Source organism: Phyllobates terribilis, unplaced genomic scaffold, assembly GCF_046119375.1.
Source record: "Phyllobates terribilis strain yellow unplaced genomic scaffold, ASM4611937v1 Scaffold_3__8_contigs__length_932513732, whole genome shotgun sequence".
Taxonomy (NCBI): domain Eukaryota; kingdom Metazoa; phylum Chordata; class Amphibia; order Anura; family Dendrobatidae; genus Phyllobates; species Phyllobates terribilis.
This window is the reverse complement of record NW_027362763.1, coordinates 48,673,503-48,692,283: the sequence shown is the minus strand read 5'-3', so window position 1 is coordinate 48,692,283 and position 18,781 is coordinate 48,673,503. Positions and strand designations below refer to the sequence as shown.

At 47.3% G+C, this 18,781-nt stretch overlaps 1 protein-coding gene across 1 annotated transcript in view; it reads left to right on the top strand.

The window, feature by feature from the left end:
- The first annotated feature begins 17,388 nt into the window (after positions 1–17,388).
- NCOA1 (nuclear receptor coactivator 1) overlaps positions 17,389–18,781 on the top strand; it is a 503,045-nt gene continuing 501,652 nt past the window's right edge. Inside the window, exon 1 of the mRNA XM_073673858.1 lies at positions 17,389–17,718. The gene's annotated coding sequence lies outside the window, so the exon portion shown is untranslated. The remainder of the gene's footprint in view (positions 17,719–18,781) is intronic.

Below are 18,781 nucleotides of genomic sequence, written 5' to 3'. Positions count from 1 at the left end.
AGTGTCCGGTTCCTTCTTTCCGCTAGACCATTTTGTTCAGGGTTGTATAGTGCAGTGGTCTGAAACACGATTCCATTTTTCCTTAAACGCTTTATGTCTCATTAGTTGTCCTTTCAGTTTTATTATCGGCATGCAGAATTTGAGGCATTCTCCCAAATTTGTTATATACTTCAGCGAGATATATTTCAAGTTTCTCTGCAACTTCATCTTTGCTTTGAAGCAGCTAGACAATGGTATATCTTGAATAATCATTGATAAATGAGAGAAAATATCACTTCTTTCCAGGAGTTTGAGTACTCATTGGACCACAAACATCTGCGTGTATTAGGTCCAGAAGCTGTTCTGATTTTGTAGCACTATTCTTAGGAAAGGACTTTCTTGACATTTTCACTTTAAGACAGCTAGTACATTTCATTGTCTGATTACACAGATCAACTGTAAAACCACCAGCAAGTTGTTCTTGAACTTACTTTTTTATTACTTCTGGGTGTTTATGTGCAAGACGCCTGTGCCATACATGGATACAATTCTTGTGCAGTTCATGTTTAGCAGTGTATACACTTTCCTTGCATTTTAGCTGGTACAACTCATCTTTGATTTTTCTTTGTACTAGTTTGTGACCTTCTTTTGAGATGATACAGCTGTCATTTTTACATTTAACTTAATTTCCTTGTCTTGTGAGTTTCGTAACACATTGCTTTCAAAACTAGGGACATAAAGCACGGCCTTTACTGGGATTTTTTGCTCTGTGTTGAGGAAACTTGACAATTAACGTAAACAGCTCCTATTCTCTCTGAATTCATATACTGACCGTTACCAAGATCACTTTCTGTGACTTACTTTGGTCAAGGTTAGAGAAGAAGCTTCTGTCATTAGTCACATCACTAGTTGCCCCTGAGTCTGTACATCATGCATGCTTTGATGTACTTCATTAACAGTAAACGCAGCTCCAGTACTTGAAGTGTCAAATTCTTCAGTAATGTCAGTTTTAACCCTTTGATGATTATTTTGCTTTTTCAGCTGATTCATTCTAGCTTTCCAGACTCTTCAGTTAGCCTTTAGGTGCCCTGATTTCTTGCAGACAAAACATTTACGTGTTTCCTTCAAACTACTTTTATTATTGGGTAGATCTTGGGTTTTTAAAGTGGATTCTGCTTTGGATACACCACTGCTGCTTACTTGTTGTGTTTAACTTAAACTCATCTATAAGCTTTCCTCTGACATACTCCAATGTAAGCTCATAATCTGAGTGCAGTTACAAGTGTGTCATGGCTTTCTTAGTAGTACTGACCGCTTAGTAGTAGTACAGCAACATGGAAATCCTTTAGCTCTTTCTCAATGGCCCACAGGCGCTCCAAAATTTATAGAGTATTTCTTATATAATCCTGCATATCTTGGCCCTTATTTAGCTTAGACTGATACAGCTTTCTCATTAAATAGAGCTTATTACTCTTATTACTGAGATTTATCATTTCATGCACTTTCTGCAACTGTTCCCACATTTCTTTTGCAGTTTCATATTTACATACTGTCACGGGTGTGTCAGATGTAACAGACAGACGGCTGCAGGTCTCTAATGTTGGGGTCTCTGCAGGTAGGCTGGCCCAGCTGGGATCCAAGGTTGCCCTCCCAGACAGGTTTTCAGGAAGTAGGGACAGTTTTTTTGTGTTCAAGGAAGCTTGCAAACTGTATTTTAAACTTCGTCCTTACCCCTCCGGAGATGAGGAGCAACCAGTGGGAATTGTGATCTCTCTACTGCAGGGAGATCCACAATCCTGGGCTCTTTCTTTGCCGCAGGATTCGGTTTGTCTCCAGTCTGTAGAGGGGTATTTTGGGGCCCTGGCCCTCATCTATGATGACCCTGACCGAGTCGCCTTGGCTGAGTCTAGGCTACGTCGCCTCCTGCAGGGGAACCGGTCAGTGGAGACGTACAACTCTGAATTCCGTAGATGGGCAACTGATACAAAATGGAATGACCCTGCTCTTAGAAGCCAATTTTGTCAGGGCCTTACTGAAAAGTTGAAAGATGCTTTGACAGTGTATGAAAACCCTGAGACCTTGGAGGCTGCCATGTCATTGGACATACGTGTTGATAGATGCCTTCGGGATAGGTGGGTAAGACCACCTTCTCCGGGGCCTTCTTGTCGGGGTTATGTACCTCTACCGGGGGAACAGTCTGGTGGTTAACCAGTATGGGGGGAGGTGGAAGAACTCATTCAGTTAGGGGGTGTATCTGCATCATACATTTCCCCGGAGATTCGCAAAAAAAAGGCGTGTGGTTTTTTTGCGGAAAAAAGGGACATTTTATTGGGGCCTGTCCTTTGATGCCTAAGCAAAAGGAAACTCTTTTAACCCTTGGTAGTCTGGAGTTGGATAAGCAAGGGGTGCATTTATCGTTACCCTGCAGCTCCTGGTTTGTCCTGTCAGCAGAGGTGGTGCTAGAGGGCAAAACCGAGAAAATGTCTGTGTTTTTTGACAGTGGAGCTGGAGTCAGCATGGTTGATGCTGAGTTTGTGAGAACTCACAGTCTGGCTTGCTGTACTTTAGCTAAGCCCATTCTCATCTTCGCCATCGACTCAGCGCCACTTGCACAGAAACCACATTTACTCAGATTGTACTTAATGTGATACTGAGGGTGGGGTCGGTTCATTGTGAGATAATCCCTTGCTATGTCCTGGACGGTCTTCCCACCCCAATCGTTTTGGGTCTATCCTGGTTGGTGAAACATAATCCGTTGGTGGATTGGCAAGCCATGGAGATCATTGAGTGGGCAGATTACTGCCATGAGAACTGTTTAAATATTTCCCTTTCTACAGTCTCTATGGAAATCTTACCTGCATTTTTGTCTGGTTTTGAGGACGTTTTTTCTGAGAGGGGATGTCAGGATTTGCCTCCTCATTGTGCTTATGACTGTCCTATTAACCTGACCCTCGGAGCTAAACTACCGAAGTCCAGACTGTATAATCTTTCTGGCCCTGAGAGACAAGCCATAAAGGATTTCATTGCGGAAAGTCTGGAGAAGGGACATATCAGACCCTCATCTTCGCAGAGGTTCTTCTTCGTTAAGAAAAAAGATGGCGGTCTACGTACCTGTTTGGATTTCCGGAAATTAAATCAAATTACCATCCATGATCCATACCCTCTTCCTCTGATTCCAGATTGGTTCAGCCAGGTTGTGGGAGCTAAGATATTCTCCAAGTTGGATTTAAGGGGAACCTACAATCTGGTTAGAATCAGAGAAGGGGATGAATGGAAAAAAGCGTTCAATACCCCTGAAGGACATTTTAAGAGTCTGGTTATGCCTTTTGGTTTGACCAATGTACCTGTGCTATTCCAGCATTTCATAAATGATATTTTCCATCATTTGGTGGGGAGGTTTGTAGTGGTCTATCTGGATGTTATTTTGGTTTACTCACCTGATTTTAGGACACATCAGGGGCATGTTAAACAGGTGCCCCAGATATTAAGGGATAACAAACTTTATGCCAAACTAGAAAAATGTATTTTTGCTGTCCAGGAGGTGCAGTTTTTGGGGTACTTGTTGTCATCTTCAGGTTTTCGGATGTATCCAAAGAAGATCCGTGCAGTCCTTGATTGGGAACGTCCCGAGAACTTAAAGGCTCTACAACGTTTTCTGGGCTTTACTAATTTTTACCGGAAATTCATCCAAAATTATTCAGTAATTGTGAAACCCCTTACTGACATGACTAAGAAGGGGTCTGATCTTTCTAAATGGTTGGATGTTGCCCTGCAGGCTTTTTCCTCCCTACTGAACTGTTTTTCCACTGCATCTATACTCAGTCAACCCGATGTTTCCCAATTCTTTATTGTCGAAGTTGATGCTGTGTTGTCTCAGGGTTCGTCCCCTGGTAAATGGCGTCCATGCGCCTTCTTTTCTAAGAAATTGTCTTCGGCTGAGAGAAATTATGACGTGGGTAATAGGGAACTTTTGGTGATTAAATTGGCTTTTGAAGAATGGTGACATTGGTTGGAGGCGGCTGTCAATCCTATTACTGTTATTACTGACCATAAGAACCTGTCATATCTCCAGTCAGCTAAATGTCTCAACCCTAGGCAAACCAGAAGGTCCCTGTTTTTTACCAGGTTAAATTTTGTTGTCGCTTTTAAACGTCAAGGCTGATGCTTTGTCCCGGAGTTTCCCTGGAGGTGGTGACCATGAGAACCCTGCCCCGATATTGCAGAAGGGGGTATTCATTTCGGCATTGTGCGCTGAACTAAAGGGTGAGGTGTTGGGAAGCCCAGGGGGATGTCCCTACCTCCTGCCCTTCAGGAAGGTTAACTGTACCATCTTATCTGCGCCTCAAAGTAATTAAGGAACATCATAACTCTGTGCTTGCTGGGCATCCAGGTGGTAAGGCAACCGCGGACCTCCTTTCTATTCATTTTTGGTGGCCGGGGTTGCATCGGGATGTGATTGAACACGTAGCTGCTTGCAGTATTTGTGCACGTTCTAAGGTTTCGCATACCCGTCCTTCTGGTACTCTTATTCCGCTACCTATCCCTAGCAGGCCATGGACACACTTGTCCATGAATTATATTACTAACCTACCAGTTTCTACAGGCAAAACGGTGGTTTTGGTGGTTGTAGATAGGTTCAGTAAAATGGTTCACTCCGTCACATTACCTGCACTTCCAAATGCCAAGACACTTGCTCAGGTGTTCATAAATCAGATTGTGATGCTTCACAGGGTTCCCTCCGATGTGGTGTGAGATCAGGGGACCCAGTTTGTTTCCAAGTTCTGGAAGGCATTCTGTTCTCGTCTGGGGGTGCAGCTGTCCTTTTCCTCTACCTTCCACCCTCAGTCGAATAGACAGACCGAGCGCATTAATCAGAATCTGGAGACTTACCTCAGGTGTTATGTCTCCGAAAATCAGGAGGATTGGACATCCGACTTACCGCTGGCAGAATTTGCCATTAATAATCATCGTCAAGAATCCACTGGCAGGTCACCAGTCTTCATACGGTTATCATCCACAGTTTGGTATCTTTAGCGGGGGAGGAGCTTTGGGAGTTCCTGAAGAGGAACGTTTTGCTTCGTCGCTCTCCTCGGTATGGAGGGGTGTTCTGAGTAATTTAAAGATCATGGGAGACAGGTATAAATGTATGGCGGAGAGAAAACGCTTGCCAGGTCCACACCTGAATGTGAATGACTTTGTGTGGTTGTCTACCAGGAATATAAGATTGAAAGTTCCTTCTTGGAAGCTGGGACCTAGGTTTATTGGTCCTTATAAAATAAAAGCCGTCATAAACCCAGCAGCGTTTCGTCTTGAACTTCCTCAGGCCCTTAAGATCCACAATGTCTTTCACAGGTCTCTGCTCAAGAAATATGTGGAACCTCTTGAGCCCTCGCCTCTACCGCCGCCCCCAGTAATGGTTGATGGTAATCTGGAGTTTCAGATTTTGAGGATTGTAGATTCTCGTCTCCAACGTTGTTCTCTACAATACTTGGTGCACTGGAAGGGTTATGGTCCATAGGAGAGGATGTGGGTTTCAGCATCAGAGGTGAATGTTTCCAGTTGGTTCGTTCACCCCACACCTCTTATCTTGAGAAACCTGGTCCTGAGTGTCTGGAGGCCACTCGTTGAAGGGGTGTGTGTGTGGGGGGGTACTGTCACGGGTGTGTCAGATGTAACAGACAGTTGCTCTGCAGCTGGCTGCAGAAGGTCACTTAATTTGGCATCGCAGACGCCTTCTTAATCCGTCTGCTTTTACGACCCAGCTGCTACCTCCCTTCTGCTGTAATTGACACACCCTGGTCTGGGTGTTTAAAACCGCTCAGTCTGCTTCAGGGACTTGCCGGTGATATTTCTATGTTTCTTGGCTCTGGCTGAACTACTAGCAGCTTCTTCTCTGGTGCCCTTGAAAGGCTGTTGGCGTTTCTCCTCTGGTGTCTGCTCAAGCTGAGTTATCCCCTTTTGTTTGTCTCCCTTGTTGTCTTTAGTTTGTAGCAGGGCCTGACCAGTGCTCACCCCTCCCCCTCTAGGGCCAAGCTCTAGGGATATACAGGGATTAGGTCTCCTGCTCGGCAATTGGTGTGGAACCAATATAGGGACGGTAGGGGAGGCAGGGTGTTATTAGATCTGCCTAGGGGTCTCCACTCCCCCATTCCCTAGTATCGGGGCTCCCTTTCTCTCATCCCTTCATGTTGCACTTACACATACATGCACAATCTGATCATCATCTCTACTGAGGGAGATAGTGCTTTGTGCTTTTTGATCCTTCTCTGCCCAGTCTTCTGGTAGTGGGTCAGGTCTAGACTCCTGTATTTATTTCCACGTACCTTCTTTTAGCAGCAGCATCTTTACCTTGAATTTCCAGGATTGTTAGTTCTGGTTAGTCAGATTTGGCACTGTAAACTTCACAGAGTTGTTGCTGGCGGCTATCTTTGCTTCTTGTTAGTACACTGTTGTTCTCTCTCTTCTGGGCTGTTATCTGGGTCCTTGGTTCTCTGGGCCCATAACTTGTACTGTCCAGCCGTTCAACAGTGAATATACAGGTGTCAGAACCTTCCTGTTTGTTTTTTCCATCTTGTGTTTTGCGGTCACGTGACCATCTGCCTTTATATTCCAGTTCCGCCCTTCTGGCTGTGCTGGACTTCAGTGTTGTTTGACTGTTTCTCTAGCCAGGTGCTTCGGTGCCTTTCTCTGTCAGTTCGCTTGGTCCTTCTGGGACTTCTAGTACCTTTTTTTCTGTTTGTATTTTTGTGTTCTGCAACAACTTCTCTGTTTAGGAGGTGTCCCATTTTTGTTCTAGTTCTTAGTTCTTTTAGGGACCCCTCCCCTTATGCTATAGGTCTTCGTTCAGACTAGCCGAGGACTAAGGCGGGTCTGTTTGCTAGGAACAGGCAGCCCGCTACATCGTAGGGATTCAGCTTAGTCTTACTGTAGGGATAGCTTTCCTCTTTCTTTCCTTAGTACTTGTTGCAGATCATAACAGTAAGTCCAGCCCAAAAAACTAAAAGGAAAGAAATTCGGGGATCAGTATGGTTTCCGTCCAGGATTTGGCTCAACGCTTGCAGGGATTGTCTCTGGAGGTGGCCAAGCTCCAGCAACACGAAAGTAGCTGTTCTGCAGTGCATTTTGTGGAACCCAAGGTAGGACTGCCTGATGTTTTTTATGGTAAACAGCAAGATTTTTTTTCCTTTAAAAATGCTTGTTTGTTATATTTTCGCTTGAGACCAAGGTCCTCTGGGAATAAATCACAGCGCATTGGTTTTATTATGTCACTGTTGCGCATTGAACCTCAGGGGTAGGTCTTTTCTCTCCAACTTAATGATTCATGTTTAAGGTCGGTAGCAGAATTTTTTTCTGCTATGGGGCTATTATATGACGATCTTGATCGAATCTCATCCGCTGAGGCAGAACTCAGGCGTTTGAATCAGGGGTCAGGTGATGTTGAAAATTATTGCACACACTTTAGAAGATGGGCTTCAAAAGTCAAATGGAATGATCCTGCTGTGAAATGTTTATTTCTTGCTGGTCTGAGTGAAAGGGTTAAGGATTTGCTAATTGCATTCCCCGCACCTGAGACTCTGCTGGATGCCATGTAGTTAGCTGTTTATGTGGATAGGAGGCTGAGGTCCAGGGTGAATGAGGTAAAGACTCCTGTAATGCCAGGTCCTAGTCCCCAGAAAATCTGCTCAGACGGCGGAGAACCGATGGAGGTTGGGGCGATGTCACTCCGCTCTCAGGAAAGAGACCGGAGGTTCGCCGAGGGATTTTGTCTTTATTGTGGTAAAGCTGACCATTTGATTAAGTATTGTCAGTTTCCTTTAAGTAAAGAAAAAAAAAGGTCAGTTACGCCCGTATAGCTTGTTTACGCTCTGCAGGAGTATTTCTTTCTGGCAGTACTACTTTGCAGGAAGATTTGATTGAATTTCAGGTATTTGTGGATTGTGGTTCAACACTTAATGTGATTGATAAAGGGTTTTTGGAAAAACTTTAATTGAAATCCAAACCTTTGTCATCACCTATTTCTGTGATTGCTATTGATAACACTTCCTTGAAATGTATTACTCACAAGGTTGCTGCATTTCCCCTCACTATCAATGGCATTCACCAAGAAATTTTGGACTTGGTTGTATTAAATAATTTACCCTCTCCGGTTGTTCTAGGATTGCCTTGCTTAAAACTGCACAATCCTTTACTGGACTGGTCTACTAATGAGATTAAGTCTTGGAGTCCGAAGTGCTATGATAAATGTTGTAATGGTCGCATTGCGGCTGTGGAAAGAGGGGAATTACCTGTACCTATTCAAGATTTTTGGAGGGTTTTTTCGGAGGAGGAGTCGCAAGTTTTACCTCCTCATAGGGATTACGATTGCGCCATTGAGTTTGTTCCGGGAGCTACTCTTCCCAAGAGTCGCTTGTTTAATCTGACTATCCCTGAAATAAAGGCCTTGGAGTAGTACATACAGACGAGCCTGGCTGCTGGTCATATTAGACCTTCTAAGTCGCCTGCGGTAGTCAGATTCTTCTTTGTTAAAAAAAAGGACGGCGGTTTATTTCCATGTCTGGATTTTCGTGAAATTAATAAGATTACCGTACGCAATTCCTACCCATTGCCGTTAATTCCTTTACTTGTTTAACCAGTTAGTGGGGGCCAAGTGGTTCTCCAAAATTGATCTCCGGGGGCCATACAATTTGTTACGTGTGAAGGAGGGTGATGAATGGAAAACTGCTGTTAACACTCCGGTAGGTCATTTTGAGAATCTGGTGATGTCTTTCGGTCTTACCAATGCACCCGCGTTTTTTCAGAACCTTATTAATGACATCCTGAGACCTTTGATTGGTAAGAATGTGGTTGTGTATTTGGATGACATTTTGATTTATTCACCAGATCTAGAGTCCCATTGGCAGAGCGTACGTGAAGTTTTGCAGTTATTGAGTGATAATTCACTTTTTGCTAAGCTGGAGAAATGTGAGTTCGCTGTGTAGAAAATCAGTTTTTTGGGCTACATTGTCTCCAGCGAGGGCTTTGAGATGGACCCGGTGAAGGTTCAGGCTGTGCAGGAATGGCCTTGGCCTATTAGTTTGAAATCTATACAGAGATTTTTCGGTTTTGCCAATTATTACAGGAAATTCATTAAGAATTTTTCTGTAATTGTTAAGCCTCTAACCGATCTCTCCAGGAAAGGTGCGAATACGGCCCAGTGGACTACTGAGGCCATTGAAGCATTTGAGTATCTCAAAGAGAGGTTCAGTTCTGCCCCTATCCTTATGCAGCCTGATGAGACCAAGCCTTTTTTGGTCGAGGTCGATGCCTCATCGGTGGGGGTCGGAGCAGTTTTGTCTCAGGAGAACAAGGGTGGAGTACATCCTTGTGCCTTCTTTTCGAAAAAAATTTCGTAAACCGATCTGAATTATGATGTTGGAAATCGGGAGTTGCTGGCTGTTAAACTCGCGTTGGAACATTGGCGTCATTTTTTGGAAGGCGCTAAATTTCCTATTCTGGTGTTCACAGATCATAAGAATTTGATCTATCTGGATGCTGCCAAGCAATTGAATGCCCGTCAAGCTAGGTGGGCACTTTTTTTTTCTCGGTTTCATTTTTCTGTTACCTATATCCCTGGTACTAAGAATGTTAAAGCCGATGCTTTATCCCGCAGCTTCTCTCCTACGGTCGGTGCCAAGGAGGAGGAGAGCATTTTACAGGAAGGAGTTGTGGTGGCAGCTTTGGACTCCGTTTTGGAGAATGGGATTCTGAATGCTCAAGATGATGCTCCATCTAACACTCCCCATGGGAGGTTGTTCGTGCCTAGAGACTTTAGGAGAGATTTGTTTGTGGAGTGTCATGAGTCTCGGTTGGCAGGTCATCCAGGAATTTCGGAGACTAAGAGACTTATCAGTCACAGTTTTTGGTGGCCTGGAGGCAGAAAGAAGTCATCAAGTGGGTGCGTCAGTGTACTGTGTGCGCTAGGTCAAAGGCTTCACATACTCCTGCTGCGGGGTTGCTTTGCCTCTGGAGGTTCCTAGTGCGCCTTGGACGCATCTCACAATGGATTTTATTACCGATCTGCCTGAGTCCGAGGGTTTTACTGTCATCTGGGTGGTCGTGGACCGTTTTAGTAAGATGTGTCATTTGGTTCCATTCATTAAGTTGCCCTGCGCCAAGACACTCGCTAAGGTGTTTTTTAAGGAGATTGTCAGGCTCCATGGCGTTCCCACGTATATTGTTTCTGATAGAGGACCTCAGTTTGTTGCTCGCTTTTGGCGTGCTTTTTGTGACAGGTTGGGAGTCCATTTGTCGTTTTCATCCGGATATCATCCTGAGTCTAATGGACAGACTGAAAGAAAGAACCAGGATGTTGAACAGTTTTTGCGTTGTTTTGTGGAAGACAATCAAGAGGGGTGGTCTGAGTTTCTGCCTCTCGCTGAATTTGCTCTTAACAATCATACATCCTCCTCTGCTGGGTGTTCTCCTTTTTTTTGTTGTACTCGGAGACATCCGTTTTTTGGTTCGTTGTCCAAATTGGGGTCGGCGGTGCCGGAAGAGGAGAATTTTTCTGGTGATTTGGAGAGAGTTTGGACTAATGTATGTTGTAACCTTCAAGAGGCTAACAAGAAGTCCAAGAAGTATTTTGACAGGAAACATAAGGAGGTTTTGCTTACTGTGGGTGACATGGTTTGGTTGTCCTCAAAGAACCTGAGGTTGAGGATTCCCTCTAAAACACTGGGTCCTAAGTTTGTGGGTCCATTTAAAGTGCTTCAGGTTGTTAACCCGTCTGCGGTTAGGTTGGATGTCCCTACTTCCTGGAAGATTAATCCTGTGTTTCATGTTTCCTTGTTGAAAAAGGCTGATGTATCTGATAGGGATGCCACTGTCACAGTTCCTCCTGTGGTGGAAGACGACGAATATGAAATTTCTCGTATCTTGAATTCTAGATGGCATAGAGGGAAATTACAGTATCCTGTCCTGTCTCCTGGAAGGGTTTCGGTCCTGAAGATAACTCCTGGGTAAGGACGGATGATGTCTCTGCTCCTAGGCTTGTTAAAGCTTTCCACAAGAGGTTTCCGGATAGGCCTGGGCCTGGAGGATCTGGAGGATCCACATAAAAGAGGGGGTACTGTTAGAACCCTCCTGTTTGTTTTTTCCATCTTGTGTTTTGCGGTCATGTTCCAGCTCCGCCCTTTTGGTTGTGCTGGACTTCAGTGTTGTTTGACTGTTTCTCTAGCCAGTTGCTTCGGTGCCTTTCTCTGTCAGTTCGCTTGGCCCTTCTGGGACCTCTAGTACCTTTTTTTCTGTTTTTCTTTTTGTGTTCTGCAATAACTTCTCTCTTTAGGAGGTGTCCCATTTTTGTTCCAGTCCTTAGTTCTTTTAGGGACCCCTCCCCTTATGCTATAGGTCTTCGTTCAGACTAGCCGAGGACTAAGGTGGGTCTGTTCGCTAGGGACAGGCAGCCCGCTACATCGTAGGGATTCAGCTTAGTCTTACTGTAGGGACAGCTTTCCTCTCTCTTTCCTTAGTACATGTTGCAGATCATAACAACAGCTGCATCTCACTAAATTAGAATATCATCAAAAAGTTATTTTATCTCAGTTCTTCAATACAAAAAGTGAAACTCCTATATTATATAGAGTCATTACACACAGAGGGATCTATTATATAGAGTCATTACACACAGAGGTATCTATTATATAGAGTCATTACACGCAGAGGGATCTATTTCATGTGTTTATTTCTGTTAATGTTGATGATTATGGCTTACAGCCAATGAAAACACAAAAGTCATTATCTCAGTAAATTAAAATAATTAACAAAAAACACCTGCAAAGGCTTCCTAAGCGTTTAAAAAGGTCCCTTAGTCTGTTTCAGTAGGCTTCACAATCATGGGGAAGACTGCTGACTTGACAGATGTCCAGAAGGCAGTCACTGACACACTCCACAATGTCACAGAGTCTGGAGGAAGAGTGGAGAGGCCACAATCCAAGCTGCTGGAGGTCTAGTGTGAAGTCTCCACAATCAGTGATGGTTTGGGAGCCATGTCATCTGCTGGTGGAGGTCCACTGTGTTTTATCAAGACAAAACTCAGCGCAGCCGTCTACCAGGACATTTTACAGCACTTCATGCTTCCCTCTGCCGACAAGCTTTTTGGAGATGGAAATGTCATTCTCCAGCAGGACTTGGCCCCCGTCCACACGGCCAAAAGTACCAATACCTGGTTTACACACAACAGTATCACTGTGCTTGATTGGCAGCAAACTCGCCTGACCTTAACCCCATAGAGAATCTATTATAGAGAATCTATGGGGTATTGTCAAGAGGAAGATGAGAGACCCCAGAGCCAACAATGCAGACGAGCTGAAGGCTGCTATCAAAGCCACCTGGGCTTCCATAACCCCTCAGCAGCCACAAGCTGATCGCCTCCATGCCACATTGATGCAGTAATTGATGCACAAGGAGCCCGACCAAGTATTGCCGCATTTACTGAACAGACATTTCAGTAGGACATTTCGGATTTTAACAACATTTTTCAAGCTGTTGTTATAAAGTATTCTAATTTACTGAGATAATGACTTTTGTGTTTTCATTGGCTGTAAGCCATAATCATCAACATTAACCGAAATAAACACATGAAATAGATCCCTCTGTGTGTAATGACTCTATATAATAGATCCCTCTGTGTGTAATGACTCTATATAATACATCCCTCTGTGTGTAATGACTCTATATAATAGATCCCTCTGTGTGTAATGACTCTATATAATAGATCCCTCTGTGTGTAATGACTCTATATAATAGATCACTCTGTGTGTAATGACTCTATATAATAGATCCCTCTGTGTGTAATGACTATATAATAGATCCCTCTGTGTGTAATGACTCTATATAATAGATCCCTCTGTGTGTAATGACTCTAAATAATAGATCACTCTGTGTGTAATGACTCTATATAATAGATCCCTCTGTGTGTAATGACTCTATAGAATAGATCCCTCTGTGTGTAATGACTCTATAGAATAGATCCCTCTGTGTGTAATGACTCTATAGAATAGATCCCTCTGTGTCTAATGACTCTATAGAATAGATCCCTCTGTGTAATGACTCTATATAATAGATCACTCTGTGTGTAATGACTCTATATAATAGATCACTCTGTGTGTAATGACTCTATATAATAGATCCCTCTGCGTGTAATGACTCTATATAATAGATCCCTCTGTGTGTAATGACTCTATATAATAGATCCCTCTGTGTGTAATGACTCTATATAATAGATCCCTCTGTGTGTAATGACTCTATATAATAGATCGCTCTGCGTGTAATGACTCTATATAATAGATCACTCTGCGTGTAATGACTCTATATAATAGATCCCTCTGCGTGTAATGACTCTATATAATAGATCCCTCTGTGTGTAATGACTCTATATAATAGATCCCTCTGTGTAATGACTCTATATAATAGATCCCTCTGTGTGTAATGACTCTATATAATAGATCCCTCTGTGTGTAATGACTCTATATAATAGATCCCTCTGTGTGTAATGACTCTATATAATAGATCGCTCTGTGTGTAATGACTATATAATAGATCCCTCTGTGTGTAATGACTCTATATAATAGATCCCTCTGTGTGTAATGACTCTATATAATAGATCCCTCTGTGTGTAATGACTCTATATAATAGATCCCTCTGTGTGTAATGACTCTATATAATAGATCGCTCTGTGTGTAATGACTCTATATAATATAGGAGGTTCACTTTTTGTATTGAAGAAGTGAAATAAAGTAACTTTTTGATGATATTCTAATTTAATGAGATGCACCTGTATATTCATTCAGGAACAAATATAACACAGCTTACAACTGGTATTTCATATAGGTTAGGACTTTAGCATCTTGCCTGTCAGCTTGCAAAGTGAATGTGCTCCTGCTACACACTGTGATTGAGCAGGAACTTTCTGTTTTTTTAGAGGATTTTACAAGGCCTTTAATGGGAACATAAAATTATTGCTGGATACAGAAACTCATGTACTATTGCACAGTAGTAAATAATAGTTGATGCAATAATAAGCAGTATTCCAACATGCAAAACTACACTGAACTGTATCTTCCAGGACTTACAATGACATAATTCAAAATCTGTATTAATCAGGTAAAAGTCAAGCCCACAAAAATCCTCTGAGTGACCTCAGATTGTGGCTGGTCAAAGATATGCGGCTAGGTCCCCAAAAAATATGAGAACACCAATTTTCAGGACATCTGTCCACCTGGAGGTCCAAGGCGGGAGATATTAATGCCATGATTTTAGCTTTCCATAGTTAGGAAACATGGCACATATTTCATTATTCATCTGTCCGATGTTATTTGGACCTGATGCGCAGTAATGTAAGTAAATGCGTTGTGTTCGCCACTTCGTCTCCTACAACTATAGGACCGATGCCTGTCACACAAAAAAAACAATATTCATACCTTGACTTTGGTGCCCTAGTGTCTAAGTCTTAGCCAAATGTGGCTATGAAGAGAGGAAACTTATTTTACACAGGCAAGAAAGTCACACTTCCCAGGTGCTCCCCGCAAGATTTCAGACAGAGAAGTGAAAATAATTATCAGAAGAGTTGTCCAAGAGCGAAGGACAAGGACCACCTGTGGAGAGCTACAGAAGACCTGGAATCAGCAGATATAGTTTTCTTTGATACAATTGTAAGTAATGCACACAACCTCCATGGCCTGTATGCACGCTCACCACGCAACCTCCATGACCTGTATGCACGCTCACCACGCAACCTCCATGGCCTGTATGCACGCTCACCACGCAACCTCCATGGCCTGTATGCACGCTCACCACACAACCTCCATGGCCTGTATGCACGCTCACCACACAACCTCCATGGCCTGTAGGCACGCTCATCACACAACCTCCATGGCCTGTATGCATGCTCACCACGCAACCTCCATGGCCTGTATGCAAGCTTACCACGCAACCTCCATGGCCTGTATGCAAGCTTACCACGCAACCTCCATGACCTGTATGCACGCTCACCACGCAACCTCCATGGCCTGTATGCACGCTCACCACGCAACCTCCATGGCCTGTATGCACGCTCACCACGCAACCTCCATGGCCTGTATGCAAGCTTACCACGCAACCTCCATGGCCTGTATGCAAGCTTACCACGCAACCTCCATGACCTGTATGCACGCTCACCACGCAACCTCCATGGCCTGTATGCACGCTCACCACGCAACCTCCATGGCCTGTATGCACGCTCACCACGCAACCTCCATGACCTGTATGCACGCTCACCACGCAACCTCCATGGCCTGTATGCACGCTCACCACGCAACCTCCATGGCCTGTATGCACGCTCACCACGCAACCTCCATGGCCTATATGCACGCTCACCACGCAACCTCCATGGCCTATATGCACGCTCACCACGCAACCTCCATGGCCTGTATGCACGCTCACCACGCAACCTCCATGGCCTGTATGCACGCTCCCCACGCAACCTCCATGACCTGTATGCACGCTCACCACACAAACTCCATGACCTATATGCACACTCACCACATAACCTCCATGACCTGTATGCACACTCACCACCCAACCTCCATGACCTGTATGCACACTCATCACGCAAGACTCCATTGCTGAGCAAAAAGCATGGCCCTGCACATGTGGAGGGAGGCTCGGACCCCGCACAGGTGACGCTCGGGCCCCCGCACAGGTGCAGGGAGGCTGGGGCCCCGCACAGGTGACGCTCGGGCCCCCGCACAGGTGGAGGGAGGCTGGGGCTCCGCACAGGTGACGCTCGGGCCCTGCACAGGTGACACTCGGGCCCCGCACAGGTGATGCTCGGGCCCTGCACAGGTGACGCTCGGGCCCCCGCACAGGTGGAGGGAGGCTGGGGCTCCGCACAGGTGATGCTTGGGCCCTGCACAGGTGACACTCGGGCCCCGCACAGGTGACGCTCGGGCCCCCGCACAGGTGACACTCGGGCCCTGCACAGGTGGAGGGAGGCTCGGACCCCGCACAGGTGACACTCGGGCCCCCGCACAGGTGGAGGGAGGCTCGGACCCCGCACAGGTGACACTCGGGCCCTGCACAGGTGGAGGCTCGGACCCCGCACAGGTGACACTCGGGCCCCCGCACAGGTGGAGGGAGGCTCGGACCCCGCACAGGTGACGCTCGGGCCCTGCACAGGTGACACTCGGGCCCCGCACAGGTGACGCTCGGGCCCCCGCACAGGTGGAGGGAGGCTCGGACCCCGCACGGGTGACGCTCGGGCCCCCGCACAGGTGGAGGGAGGCTCGGGCCCTGCACAGGTGACGCTCGGGCCCTGCACAGGTGGAGGGAGGCTCGGACCCCGCACAGGTGACGCTCGGGCCCCCGCACAGGTGGAGGGAGGCTCGGACCCCGCACAGGTGACGCTCGGGCCCTGCACAGGTGACACTCGGGCCCCGCACAGGTGACGCTCGGGCCCCCGCACAGGTGGAGGGAGGCTCGGACCCCGCACAGGTGACGCTCGGGCCCTGCACAGGTGGAGGGAGGCTCGGGCCCTGCACAGGTGACGCTCGGGCCCCCGCACAGGTGGAGGGAGGCTCGGGCCCTGCACAGGTGACGCTCGGGCCCTGCACAGGTGGAGGGAGGCTCGGACCCCGCACAGGTGACGCTCGGGCCCTGCACAGGTGGAGGGAGGCTCGGACCCCGCACAGGTGACACTCGGGCCCCCGCACAGGTGACGCTCGGGCCCTGCACAGGTGGAGGGAGGCTCGGACCCCGCACAGGTGACACTCGGGCCCCCGCACAGGTGGAGGGAGGCTCGGACCCCGCACAGGTGACGCTCGGGCCCTGCACAGGTGACACTCGGGCCCCGCACAGGTGACGCTCGGGCCCCCGCACAGGTGGAGGGAGGCTCGGACCCCGCACAGGTGACGCTCGGGCCCTGCACAGGTGGAGGGAGGCTCGGGCCCTGCACAGGTGACGCTCGGGCCCCCGCACAGGTGGAGGGAGGCTCGGGCCCTGCACAGGTGGAGGGAGGCTCGGACCCCGCACAGGTGACGCTCGGGCCCTGCACAGGTGGAGGGAGGCTCGGGCCCTGCACAGGTGGAGGGAGGCTCGGGCCCTGCACAGGTGGAGGGAGGCTCGGGCCCTGCACAGGTGACGCTCGGGCCCCCGCACAGGTGGAGGGAGGCTCGGGCCCTGCACAGGTGGAGGGAGGCTCGGGCCCTGCACAGGTGGAGGGAGGCTCGGGCCCCGCACAGGTGACGCTCGGGCCCTGCACAGGTGACGCTCGGGCCCTGCACAGGTGGAGGGAGGCTCGGGACCCCGCCGTCGCCACAGACTGTACACACAATCACAGACACAACATCAGCCCGAGGTCTCCGCGGAGAGGCCGCCGCTGTCCTATAGGGGGCGCTGCAGCTCCAGGGATCGGGCAGACCGCGCACAGACCGAGGAGGGAGACGGGGGAATCAGACCGTGCTCGGGTGCAGGAGACGCGCGGGGAGCGCAGGGTGCAGCGGGCACCAGGACGGGCACATTCATGGCAGCCATGAGGGCGGCACCTGGAGCAGCGAGCGGCGGCAGTCACCAGTGAGACCGCACGGTGTGGATGGAGCCGGTGCCGGCGGGGTTGGATTGAGGACAGCGATGCCATCCAGACAGTCTGGGCAGTAGCGCGGCAGAGGCGGCACCACACTGACTGCACCGGCTCCGTGCGACCCCCGCCTGCAGCAGCAGCACCTGCAGGTGAGACCGGGCACCGTGCAGGGATGGGGAGGATAACGGCGCGGAGTTTGTCAGGTCACGTGATCCTTACATAGGACTGCAGACGGACTCACTGCATCATCCCTTGGAGCTATTCTGTGTGGATGTAGCAGAGCTGAGCCGGTCAGGTGTGCAGACCCTGGGTCTGTGCTTGGGTGCAATTCATCACAATGTGGCATCTATGGTTTTACATAGGACTGCAGGAAAACCTACTCTGTTATCTTAGAGTAGGTCAGTAGCCATTCTGCACAATGTAGCAGATCTGAGTTTGTCTGGTGTGCCAGGGGACGTCCGTCACTTAGCAAAGGTCCTGATCAAAATGTGGTCCCTGTGATTTTACATAGGACTGCAGAACCGAGCTATCTTATCTTCTACTGGTGTAGCAGAGCTGAACCTCTATGCTGTGCGAGGTGAGGGTTTTCACTTGGTCCAGGTCATGATTATATCATAGTGAAGTAATGAGGTTCCTATTGTTTTACATGGGACTGCAGGCGACCCCAGTATATTATAGGAGACTGATCTCGTAGTTGTTTCATACTGGTATAGCAGAGCTGATCTGGTCAGATGTAGTCATGTGGGGTTTGTCTTTTGACACAGGACATTAATATTTCATAATGTGGTTCCTGTGGATTTACATAGGACTGCAGCAAGCTTGATGTAGAATATTATTGTAAGAGGCTGAATCTGTGGTTACCGATGCAGCAGAGCTGAGATTGTCAAGGTCCTTCGACGTTGGCTCATGGCCGTATCACATGACTTTACATAGGACTGCAGGCCGCCCTAGTCCATTATCATGGCTCATAGGCAGACTTTGCAGTCATTCTGTGTGGATGAAGCAGAGCTGGGTTTGTCCTTTGGCTAAACTCTTGATCATATAATGGGTTTGTTTTGATTTTACATAGGACTGCTGGCTATTCTACTATATTAACCTAATGGGTAAAATGTGCATTTCTTCCATACAGAGGTGGCAGAGCCAAGTGTGTCAGGTGTAGTGGGTGGAAATGTAATGCCACGTGTTATCTAGGATTTTACATAGGACTGCACA